Genomic DNA, 13,510 nt, shown 5'->3' on the forward strand with positions numbered 1-13,510 from the left:
GCTCTGTCTGAGACCCTCTATTGTGATCCCTATCACAGCAGTTGGTGGTGGTAGCCGGGCATCATCTAGTTGTGCTGGACTCAGTCTGGTGGAGGTTGTGGTAGTTGTGATCTACTAGTCCTCTGGACTAATATTTCCCTCGTGTCTTTGTTTTTCTTCATCCTCCCTTGCTCCAGATGGGGTAGGACCAATGGAGTCTCAGATGGCCGCTCAAAAACTTTTAAGACCCCAGACATTACTCACCAAAGTAGAATGTAGAACATTTTCTTTATAAACTATATTATGCCAATTGAGCTAGATGTTCCCTGAGACCATGGTCCCCACAGCCCTCAGACCGGTAATTTGGTCCTTCAGGGAGTTTGGAGGTGTCTATGGAGCCTCCATGACCTTGCCTTGGACAAATTGTGCTGGCTTCCCCAGTATTGTGTACTGTCTTACCCTTCACCAAGATTACCACTTACCTTTTGTCTATTTAGTGTCTTTCCATCCCCATCCCTCCCCTCCCCTGTAGCCACCCAAAATTGTTTCTTTTTGTGTGTAAACCTTCTCATAAGTTTTTATAGTAGTGGTCTCATACAATATTTGTCCTTTTGTGATTGACTTATTTCACTCAGCATAATGCCGTCCAGGTTCATCCATGTTGTGAGATGCTTTGCAAATTCATCATTGTTCTTTATACTTGCATAATACTCCGTTGTGTATATGTACCATAGTTTGTTTATCCAATACATCCAATAAATGTATTGATGGGCATCTAGTTGTTTCCATCATTTTGCTATTGTGAACAATGCTGCAGTGAACATGGGTGTGCATATGTCTGTTCCTGTGGCGGCTCTTGTTTCTCTAGGGTGTTTTCCTAGGGATGAGATTGCTGGATCATGTGGTATTTCTATTTCTAGCTTTCTAAGGAAGTGCCCTAATATTTTCCAAAATGGTTGTACCATTTTGCATTCCCACCAGCAGTGCATAAGAGTTCCAGTCTCCCCTCAGCCTCTCCAACATTTGTCATTTTCTTTCTTTTCTTTTTTTATTTGTGCCAGTAATGCTGGGGTGAGATGGTATCTCATTGTGGTTTTGATTTGTATTTCTCTTATGGCTAGCGATCTCGAGCATTTCCTCATGTGTCTGTTAGCCGCTTGAATGTCTTCTTTGGTGATATGTCTGTTCATTTCCTTTGCCTATTTTTTACTTGGATTATTTGTCTTTTTGTTGCACAGGTGTTGGATTTTCCTGTAGATTTTAGAGATTAGACCTTTTTCGGATTTGTCATAGTCAGTTTTTTTCCCTACTCTGTAGTTTCTCTTTTTACTCTTTTGGTGAAGTCTTTTGATAAGCACAATTATTTAATTTTTAGAAGATCCCAGTTATCTAGCTTATCTTCTGGAGTTTGTGTGGTGTTATTTATGGTTTGTATCCTGTTAATGCTGTGTATTAGGGCCTCTAGCACTAATTCTATGATCTTTATAGTTTTTGGTTTTATATTTAGATCTTTGATTCATTTCAAATTAGTTTCTGTGTATGGTGTGAGATATGGGTCCTGTTTCATTTTTTTCAGATGGACATCCAGTTTGCCAACACTATTTGTTAAAAACCAGTGGGTTGGTATGAGTAGGAATCTACTTGACAGCAGTGGGTTTGGTTTATTATTATTATTTGTTAAAAACACTGCCTTTTCCCCATTTGATGGACTTTGGACCCTTGTCAAAGATCAGGTGATGGATTTACATCTGGGTTCTCAATTCTGTTCCGTTGGTCAATGTATCTGTCATTGTGCCAGTACGAGGCTGTTTTGACATCCAGAGCTGTAGAGTAGGTTCTGAGGTCAGGTAGTGCGAGTCCTCCTACTTTACTTTTTTTCTTGATTTCCTTTTCTGGGGCCTTTACTTGTCCAGGGCCTCTTCCCTTTCCATATAAAGTTAATGATTAGTGTTTCCAACTCTTTAAAGAATGCTGTTGGTATTTGGGTCATGATTGTATTATATTTGTAGATCCCTTTAGGTAGAATTAACGTTTTCACAATTTTGAGTAAAAAAAAAAAAAATTTTTTTTTTTTTTAATACATGAGCATGGTATGTTCTTCCATATATGTAGATCTCTTTTGGTTTATTGCAGTACTGTTTTGTAGTTTTATATGTATAGGTCTTTTACATTCCTAGTTATATTTATTCCTAAGTATTTTATCTTTTTAGGGGCTGTTATAAATAGTATTGTTTTCCTGATTTCCTTTTTGTCATTCTCTTTATTGATGTATAGGAATCCAGCTGATTTTTGTATGTCTGTCTTGTATCATGCTACACTACTGAATCTTTCTATCAGTTCTAGTAATTTTCTTGTGGAGTCTTTTGGGTTTTCTATGTATAGCATCATATCATCCACAAATAGGGACAGTTTTATTTCTTCATTACCAATATCAATGCCTCTTATTTCTTTTTCTTGCCTTATTGATGAAGCAGGCACTTTCAAAGGGTTATCTATAATTCTTACAACAACCCTGCAAATTAAGTATTATTCTCATTTTGAAAATGAAGAAACTAGTCTTCAAGAAGTTAAGCAAGGTCCATTGCTGGTAAGTGGCAGAGGCATGCTTAGCACTCACATGCTTGCTCTCTCTCCACAGCAGCATCTCACATGTGCTTGAAGAGGATGAAAATGGTGTGACACATGCAGATGTCAGTGGGACTTCCAAGGTCAACCAGCCAGGAAAGAGATGCCAGAGTGTAAGTATATGTTCCCCACAAGCAGCTTCTGAAAGAAATGGTCAAGAGCACAGTCTGCAGATCAGCAACGCTGTGAGTTTAGTTTCCTGCCTGTTGGGAGGTTCTGATAAATCAATACAGGTGATTTACCAGAGCAAAACTGCCTTTAAACTTAATATTCAATTCAACTAAACCACCTAAACTAGGGATGGCAAATAGGCGTTATCTTCCTTGCAAATTATGGTCATTGCTAGTGGCTGTGCAGAGCACAGTGTTGAGAAGGATCCTGAGATCCTCTCTGGGCTCAGAGGAATAAGAGCCAGGAAAGAAGAATGCTGTCTCTGATGGACAAAAGATCAGATGAGTGGGACACAGGTATTTGCCATTCTACTTTAAACAGTGTCTGTGTTATTGCTCAATAAACTAAGAGAAGAGAATGTCTCTTTTTAAGATATAGCTATAGAGTTGAAAATCTTGAAGTAAGCAGAATAAAATATCAATACAAGAAACCCTAAGAATGCTATTATACTGGGATTCATTCAAACATCTATCTGCACATTTTATGTTTGGTTGAAAAAATTACTTATGACTCTTCCTAGAGATTTGCAGCATAGAAACAAAATACTGGAAATGTTTTCCCTTTCCTATTTTATTTCCACCTCATTAACTACAAGCATCATGGAATATTGAGGTAGAAAATACCAGTTGAGCCATCAAGGATGAATGAGTTAAATGCAAACGGCACTTTTAGGTACCAGAACCAGTGTTTGTATTGAGTCTGAGAGGAAAAAACAGGAAATAAACTTGTGTCACCAGAAACTGAGAGACCCAGTTCTCCTAATGTGAATGTGGATTCCAAATACTTTTCATTTGTTCAATAAATATATATGAGCTTGTTGTATGTACTCTCCTAGACAACAAGGACACAAAGTAAATGAAGCCAACAAGTTCCTTTCTCATGGAGCTTAGACTAGTGGATGGAGACAGGATAAACAAATACCTGATACAAGAGATCTAAGTGCTACGCAGAATATTAAAATAGGGTGATGGGATAATAAGTGTCTGTATGAATACTTTAGATCTAGTGGTCTTGAAGGCACCTCTGAAGAGGTGACATTTAAGTTGAGATCTGAGTGAAAAGGAGGAGCCAGCCATGAAGAAATCATGGGATGAACATTCTAAGCAGAGGAAACCGCTCGTGCAAAGGCAAACCCAAGTCTGCACATTTGAGGAACAGGGCGAAGGCTGGTGTGGCTGAAGAGAAGGGGAGAGGAGTGATGAGCTCAGTGGAGATGGAGCACTGTGGTTAGATTCAGGAAGTGTTTTGGAGACTGAGTCCATAAGGCTTGCTGATGGACTGGGGACGGGAAGTATATGAAGAGAAGAAGCAAGGATAATTCCCAGTTTCTGGCTTGAGTATTGAGATAGGGAACCCTGGGCAAGGGCAGGTTTCAGTTGGGGTAGAAACCAGAGTTTTCTTTTGCCCATCTTCAGTTTTTCTATTAGAAAAGTAGAAGAGGTATCAAAGAAGCAGTTGGTTACATGGTTCTGGAGTACAGGAGAAAGGTCAGAGTTGGAGTTAGAGACTTTGGAAGTCTAACCATATAGATGACATTTAAAGCCATGAGAGAGGATTCAGTCACTCAAGAAGAGTGTTTAAGTAGAGAAGGAAGCCCAAGACAGACCCCCAGCACCATTCCTACATTTAAAGTTTTAGCAGAGAATAAGAACCAGCAAGCAAGATTATAGTGGCCAGCAAGACAGATGGAAAATCAGAAGACTGTAGCATTAGGGAGGTTAACAAAAAGAAACCAACCTCTTTTCTGGAAGGGAATGGTCAATTGTTTTAAATGATGATGAGATGAAAACAGAGATATGACCACTTAATTTGGCAAGATGGAGGTCACTGGTTACCTTACCTAGAGCAGGCTCAATAGAGAGGCGGGGCAAGAAGGCCAGTTGAATTGGTTTGAGGAGGGGAAGTGTGTGAGAAAATAGGGACGGTGACTACAGGGAAGTCTTTCAAGTTTTGCTGTGAAAGGGAATGGGGTGAGGGAGGGTTTAAGACAGGAGCTACAAAAGCCTGTCTGTATGCTGACACTGATGCTGTATGCTGATCTAGGAAAGAGAGAGAATTGATGTAACCCATTTATCTCTTCCCTTTATTCCTAAATGCAGAGTCCTCCGAGAATGATTCAATTTTGCTTTATGGCCACTTCCTTTGTTACTAGTGTATAACTGCCTCAGGGTGGAAATCATGTCTGATTCATCCATGTATTTCAAAAAATGTTTTGATGTATGATCCACAGATGCAGGGATTGTGACCACATTTATCTTTGTATCCACAGTGGCTAGCACAGTCCTGAGCACATAGTAGGCGCTCAATAAACAGTTGTGGAAATGAATGACTGCTTATAGAATGAGTGTATGACCATTTAAATGAATGAACCTGATCATTTACTTTTGGGAGTTTCTGTTGGAAAACTTGAATCGTGAGCTGTCTTCTCTCCTTTGTCTTTTTCAATTCTAAACATTTGCTCTTGAAACACAGAAGTATACTGAGGAAGTGCCAAATTAATATTTGCTGAGAAAAAGTTTTGTTGTAAAGGAAACTACTCACTCATTTTTAGTCCCCAGGAGGAAAGATTTGGGAATTTTCCTCTGTTTTGGAATACCATTTAGCTGATAATTTTCTTTAGAGTTAAAAAGTACTTATATGCCTGTTATCTCATCATTTTATCAATCCCGAAAGGAAGTTAGGACAGAAATTATTCCCATTTTAGAGATGTGGAAATAGAGGAGTTCAATGATTTGTTGAGGGTCACACAGCTCATTAGGGCAGAGCAAGCCCTTGACCTCAAATATCCTGGCTTTCAGTTCAATGAGTTAGTACTTAAGCACTCAATTTAGTACAAGCGTTTCACTCACTTCCTGTGACTCATACAATCCACTCCTGTTTTTATTCTATTTGTTTCACTTCTGTGCAAAGCAATAACAAATCTGTATGTCTCCTGGCAGGACATGGTTCATTAAGCTTCTGCAAAGTTTTAACCTTTTCGAAGGCTAGAGGCAGACGGAACGGGCCGTAATGAGGTTGACTTTGCTTAGTGGGAATTGCTTGGTTGGACCGGATAAAGAGCATCCTGCCTGGAAGCTGAATCCTCGAGTGGCATTTAGGGCTTTTTGATATGCAGCCTTCTGTGGCAGGCAGGCAGAGGATGAGACATTACTGTTTTCAGCATCATAGCAGATGTACCACTCTTTGAAAGGTGAGATGTAGGTCCCTCCCCACTGCAAAAGAGTGTTGAAATTGGGTTTTACTTTTAAGTGATCTGGGAAATGTTGGCACCAGTGGCAGACCTTAGAACCATGTTATGAGATAACCTTGACAAGCAGAGGACATGCTCCCAAACCAACCGTAGACACAAGAGGCTATTATATTTCCTGGTAAATGAAATAAACATAAGGACAAACTGAGGACTGAAATAATGCCTATCACAGACGCTAAGTTGGGATTCATTCACACGTGTGGCCAGTTGTGTGCTCTCAGTCACGTGCTGGGTGCTTGGCGGGGTTGCCATGTAAGCATGACAAATTCAATTGCACAAGACACACAGTATTTACAGACCAGCAAGTTAATTAAAAGACTCAACATCTGAACAGCTTGCTTATATTGCTGCATTCTATCAACTCCTAAAGGGATATTTGGCTCTATTTCTTAAACTTTAAATCGAACATTATAATATACAGTAAACTGAATATTTGACATGGTAAGGACTTTACTCTTTCAGTGAAATAAAGATACTGCCTCATAGTGAATAAAAAATAGACATACATTTCTACCTACACTTTGTTTTCACAGACCATATGGGAGTTAAACGGAGGAGCTGATTATTACTGAGTTCTAACTGATTTCCTTCTTACCTTCCTCCCTCCTTCCTTCCTTTTTACCTTCCTTCCTTCTTCCTTTCTTCCTACACTGAAGACATATGTGTTGGGCATTGCTCTAGGTGTTGCGGGATACAGTAGTGAACAAGATAGACATGACTCTTGGCTTCATGGAGCTTATAGTTGAGGTTGGGTGAGTGTGGTGGGTGGGATGGCAAATGGAGCAGACAGTAAACCACCAACTATGCAGATAATTTATTAATTACAGTGCTGATAAATACTAAGGAGAAAAATAGGGTGTTGGATATGGAAGACAGAGAGAAGTGGATGTATTCAAGACATATTCAGTAAGTTGCATCAACAGGTCCAACTGTTTATTAGATATGGAGGTGGTAGTGTGGATGAACGAATCAAGGGCATCTGACATGAACAGCTGCATGGATGACGTTATGAGAAGAACTGTGTACCCTCAAAAATACATGGGAAGCCCTAACTCCTGTACCTGTGAGTACGACTTTGGGGAAACAGGGTTTTTCCTTGCAGATGTTATCAGTTAAATTAATGACGTCATACCAGAGTATGGTGGTCCTAATCCTATATGACTGATGTCTTATAAAAAAGAGGACAAACACGGAGACTGTCACACACAGGGTAAGAGAGATGCCACGTGACAACAAAGCAGGTGCATCTCTAAGCAGCAAGGGAACACCAAGGACTGCGGCAACCACTAGAAACTAGGAGAGAGACAAGGAAAATTTCCTTTCTCAAATCACTTGGAAGGATTCAACACAGCTGATACCCTGATTTGGACTTCTTGCCTCCAGAACTGTGAGGAAATATATTTCTGCTCTTTTTGTGGTATTTTGTTATGGCAGCCCTAGGAAACTAAGATGGTAACCTATCTGGATGAGGAAGGCTGAACAGGAGCAGGTGTGTAGGTCAAACACAAGTGAAATATTTGAGTGAAGGTACCACAGGTAGATCTCTTTCTCACTTCTCTGTTTATCTTTCAGAAAAAAGAGAATATTTAAAAATCCTTTGGGTTCCCCAAAGCAAAGTTGCCATCTTAATAAGCCTTGTAGATAGATCCAGAAAAGTCTGCTATTTTGAAGGCTTTTCCACATCTGACTGTAAGAGCATTCTAATCACGCCTCCTTTAAGAGCCATGATGATGATCCACTTTGACATTTAGTGACATACCATTTGTATGCTTGTCTTTTCCTTGTTCTATATTGTGAGCTTCCTGAAGGTGAAAATGGTATTTAGTTGGTTTTTGTGTCTCCCACAATCTAATGTAGTGCATGGCCTTTAGTAGGTACTCAATAATTATTTGTTGAATGGGAATTATAAGACAGCTGCATGAATGCTGGCTAGAATGATCATGCACTCTTTTATACTTTCCCAGACTTTATGTGGTCTTCCCCAGCAGTGTTCAGTTGTGTGTGTGGTTCCTTTAAGGAAGGGGTTGTGTCTATCTTGCCAACCACTGTACCTCCAGGCCTTACATGTGGAGAGGTTTCAAAAACAATTGTTCAGTACTTGAGAAGAAGTTACTCAAAATTTCTGAGAAAGCATTCTGCATACTAGACAGGTGAAGGACCATTTAAAGAAAGAAAGGAAGGAAAGAAGGAAGAAAAAAAAGGAAGAGAGAGAAAAAGAAATGATGCCAGTAATCAACCTGAAGAGTCATGGAAGCGTATTAAGTAGAGTAGAACATTCTCACAGGCCGATCATTTTTAGAGCAGCCTCATTTGCTTTGGACTCTAAATTAATTTTCAGAGTTGACAAAAATTTGACTAATTTGACACATTGATACATACTGATAATTGAAAGGATGGTGACATTTCTTCACTGGTTTTGGCAATGCTCCAAGGAACCTTAGGGTTTCATGGAAACCCCAAGCAAGTCAATTGGATGGGGCTCCAATCTATTACTCCCGCTTTCATCTAGGGCTGCTCATTTGTATTTGTTCTGTAGACATATGTGTAAGATTTCCTTTGAAAGACAAATTCGTGGCTTAAAAGAAAAATGAAAAACATTTAAAAAACCACTGCCACATAACTATCCTAATATTGTTCTCAAATAATTGTAATATTCCTATCTGAGAGTTGGTGGTAACACAGAAGTTGTCGTTAGGAAACAACAGTTTGGTCTCAAGGAAAATGCTAAAACCTTTATCAGCTCAATTCTCAGGAAGTTACAAATCTGCTTGCAAAACACACATTTCTAGTAATAGCTTTTGTTACTCTTTTAAAAAATTGTTTTCTTGAGTGTATTCTTCAACTACACTAAGCTCTCTGAAAGCAGCAACAGCAATTTTTTCTCTCAGTTGAATTTAGCACAGTGCATGGCACAATAAAATTATGCTGAATGAATAAATGGATGGATGGATGGATGGATGGATGGATGGATGGATGGATGGATGGATGGATGGATGGATGGATGGATGGATGGATGGATGGATGGATGGATGGATGGATGGATGGATGGATGGATGGATGGATGGATGGATGGATGGATGATGGATGGATGGATGGGTGGGTGGATGGGTGGGTGGACGGATGGACAGATGGATGGATGGATGACTCTGCCTACTAGAAGAACAGCAAAAGTGACACAACACTATGACTTGGGATTGTGTTCTAACCCATCCAGTCTCAGCAATTCTGCTTTTGTAAGACCGTGAATAAATTAGTTTTGTATCTTATTATGTCAAATATAAAACTAAAAAATAGACTGTGTTTTGCAAATTAAGGATAATGAGTCACTGTTTCTTGGGACTAGAGGGTGCATGAGTGAAATTAATTACAAAGGCTTATTTTGTTATAATTTTAATGTTGATTATAAGATATAGCTGCTGTTGATTGAACTAGTCAGAAAAGGAACGTCATAGGAACAGTTGGTTCAAATTTTAAGCCAATGTTCTGGGTGGGCAAAACTATTATTCATTGCTCAGAGGACTTTAGACTGAAGTTTGATGCAATACAGTCTGTTGTGTTTCAGCCAATTTGGTAACAGCACTGACCTAGTAGCCAAAGGATTTACTGAAAACCAAAGACAAGTTCAAAGAGGAAAAGCAAATACAATTGTAAAAAATAAAGGTTTATATCACTCATCCTTTGCCATGCTGGATGACTGCATGTATGAAAAGATTTAGTGAAGTGTATTAACCTGCTTTAATGTGCAAGTCTGCTGTTGAAGGAAATTAGAGATGTTACTAAGTCAAGGGAGACAGGACATATACATACAACAAAGAAAGTATTTAGGGCCACAAATGAAATACTGTTCAAGTGTTATAGGAATTCATGAGAAGAAGAATAATCTTTTCCTAAATATTGCTTATTACTTGGATTACTTATGGCTTAAGATTTCAAATAAAATAAAACCTTTCATCTTCTCAATAGAGACTTTAGCATAAATAAATATGTAGAGGGTGTTTCTGGCAAATGTGCGCATTCTCTAAAGAAGGAAACCATTTCCATAAACACAAGCCTCTCCTACTTGTGGCTATCAGCTCCATTTTGTTTCCATCCTGGGGCATGAAGGCACTTAACGAAGCTGCTAAACTGTCTTTGATTCTGGGCCAAACTCAAATCATCAGATTGACTGACCTCACCAAGCCATGTGTTTTGTATTAAAAAAAAAAAAAAATTCTTTTTGATTTTAGGAAATGAAAATGAGGTCTCCCAGGTCCTACATTCTTTATTATTTCTACACCTACCAGTGTTTTTGCAATACTATGAAAACAATGTGTCTCTGATGTATTCAAAGTACCTCATTTTTACAATGTAAGATATTAATATAATCCAGAGTAGACTAAGAATACAGCTTTGTATGCATCTCCCTCCCCCAGCCCCCCATACAAACCAGTAAAATTTGACTTTCATGTAATGTAAATCTTTTAAAATTTGGATGTATTAGTTCAATTTATATATATATATATGTATATATATATATATATATATACATATGGAGCCCTGGTGGCACAGTGGATAAGAGCTTGGCTGCTAACCAAAATGCCGGCAGTTTGAATCCACCAGTGGCTCCTTGGAAACCCTATGGGGCAGTTCTACTCTGTCTTATAGGGTCACTATGAGTTGGAATTGACTCATATATATATACGTGAAAGTTTGGAGGAAAAAAGACATAATCCCAACCTAAATATGCAACTTTATATTTTTATGTATTTCCTTCTAATTATTTTTACATTCATGTTCTTACCTTCCATTCATTCCCAACCCACCTTAATCTGGATTCCACCCCCACCATGACACTGAAATTGCTCGTGGTTAAGGTCAGCAATGACCTCAATGCCCTAATTCCAGTGGACCCCTTTCAGTTCTTAACTTTCTTGGCCCATCAATGGCATTCAACACAGCTGACAATTTCTTTTTCTTTCTTTCAAAACTTATTCTTTCCTTGGTGTCCATGACAATGCTATTCTCCAGGTTTCTCTTCTGCTCTGTTTCCTTCAGTCTTTTGTGTGTTCCTTGTTCTTCATCCATCTACTGCAAGTGTTGAAGCTACTTAATTTCCACCCTAGAGTCATTTCAATTATAGTGTTGGTGAAGAATATTGAATATACCATGGACTATCAGAAGACAAACAAGTCAGTCTTGGAAGAAGTATAGCCAGAATGCTCCTTAGAAGTGAGAGTGGACATATTATCAGGAGGGTCCAGTACCTGGAGAAGGACAGTATGTTTTGTAAAGTAGAGCATCCTGTTATGGCTGCTGTATCAAATTACCACAAATGTGGTAGCTTAAAACAACATAAATTTATTCTCTCACAGTTCTAGAGGCAAGAAGTACGAAGGTTTGGTAGGACCATACTTCCTTAGGAGACTCTGGGGGAGAATTCTTTCCTTGCCTCTTCCAACTTCTGGTGGCTGCGAGCATTCCTTGGCTTGTGGCCACATCACTCCAATCTCTGCCTCCAATCTCTGCCTCCACCTTAACATCATCCCTGTCTCTGTCTCTGACACTTGTGATGGCAATTAGGGCCCTCCTGAATAATCCAGGATAGTGTCCTTATCTCAATACTTAACTTAATCACATCTGCAGAACTTTACCATATAAGGTGGCATATGCCATTTCCAGGGTGAGGATGTGGACATATCCCTGGGAATCATCATCTCTCTTCTCTTTTTATTCTATATTGTCTCCTGAGGCGATTTCATCCCCTTCTGTGCTTTAATTAGTATGTTAATGACCAAAAAGTTTCTTCTGAGCTACAGAACCATCTATCTAACTGCTTGCTCCAAATCTACCTGTGGAAGTCCCGGCTGAAACTCATCATATGCAAAATGGAATAGATCAGACTTCTGCTTCTAAGAGGTGAAAATTCACAAGATACCATAGTTCATACCCTAATATGGAGAAATCCAATAAGCTGCAATAATTAGAAAAAAAAAATCAGAGAGTTGAGGTCTCAAAGAAACCTGTTGTTGCTGTCATTAGGTGTCGAGGAGTCGTTTCCAACTTATTTCGGCCCTATATGCAAGAGAATGAAATGTTACCTGATCCTGCGTCATCCTCACAGTCATTGCTATGTTTGAGCCCATTGTTGCAGCCACTGTGTCAATTCCTCCTGTTGAGGGTCTTCCTTTTTTTCACTGACCCTCTACTTTACTAAGTATAATGTGCTTCTCCAGGAACTGTACCCTCCTGATAACATGTCCAAAGTGAGAAGAAGTCTCACTATTCTCACTTTTAAGAGCATTCTGGCTGTACTTCTTCCAAGACAGACTTGTTTGTCTTCTGGCAGTCCATGGTATATTCAATATTCTTCACTGACACCATAATGCAAATGAGTCAATTCTTCTTCAGTCTTCCTTATTCATTGTCTGGCTTCTGCATGCATATAAGGCTATTGAAAATATCATGGCTTGGGCCAGGTGCACCTTAGTCCACCACGTGTCTGTCAGTTTGCTGTACTGTGGTGGCAAAGAAACCTACATGAACTAAATTCTAGAAAGTGATGAGAGTATCTACCATATTTAATAAGTAATAAAAAATGTAAGGAGAAACTGTTCTAACATTTAATAGACTTTTAATGGCTATATGTGGGCTGGGGTGACAGATTAGAGTCCTGAGGATCCCAGCCACAGAGTGATCCTGCATTCACCCACCAAGACACCAAAGGTCAAATGCAGGGCAAGAGAGCTGAGAGTGATTTACCTTGAAACACTGAGAGCTATCACAGAGCGTAAGGCAGCAATTTCTTTACTATCAGAGACACACCTTAGAAACAAAAATGTAAATTTATTAAAAATCAAAGGATAGAAAAAAAAATCAAGCAAATAACTGCCAAAAAAGAGCAGTAGTGGCAATACCATGCTCAGATAAAATAGACTTTAAAACAAAATTCACCATAAAAGACAAAGAAGAGCACTATATAATGATTAAAGGGACAATGCGTCATGAAGACTTAACCATAACAAACATCTACACACCCAATGCAGGGCTCCAAAATACATAAAACAAACTTTAACAGCATTGAAAAGAGAAATAGTAGCAAACTTCAACACACCACCTTCGGTAAGGGACAGAACATCTAGAAAGAAACTCAACAAAGATGCAGAAGAGCCAAAGGGTATAATCAGCCAACTTGACATAATAGACATATACAGAACACTCTACCCAACAGCTGCAAAGTACACATTCTTTTCCAATGCACATGAAACGTTCTCGAGAATAGACCACATCTTAGGCCACGGAGCAACCCTCAACAAATCCAAAACATTGAGATAATACAAAGTATCTTCTGTAACCAGAATGCCATCAAAGTAAAAATTAACAACAGGAAGAGCAAGAAAAAAAAATCAATTACATGGAAACTGAATAACACATTGCTTAAAAACCACTGGGTAATAGAAGAAATCAGAGATGAAATTAAGAAATTCCTAGAATCAAATGAGAATGAAA

This window comes from Elephas maximus, chromosome 14 (genome assembly GCF_024166365.1).
Source record: "Elephas maximus indicus isolate mEleMax1 chromosome 14, mEleMax1 primary haplotype, whole genome shotgun sequence".
Lineage (NCBI taxonomy): Eukaryota > Metazoa > Chordata > Mammalia > Proboscidea > Elephantidae > Elephas > Elephas maximus.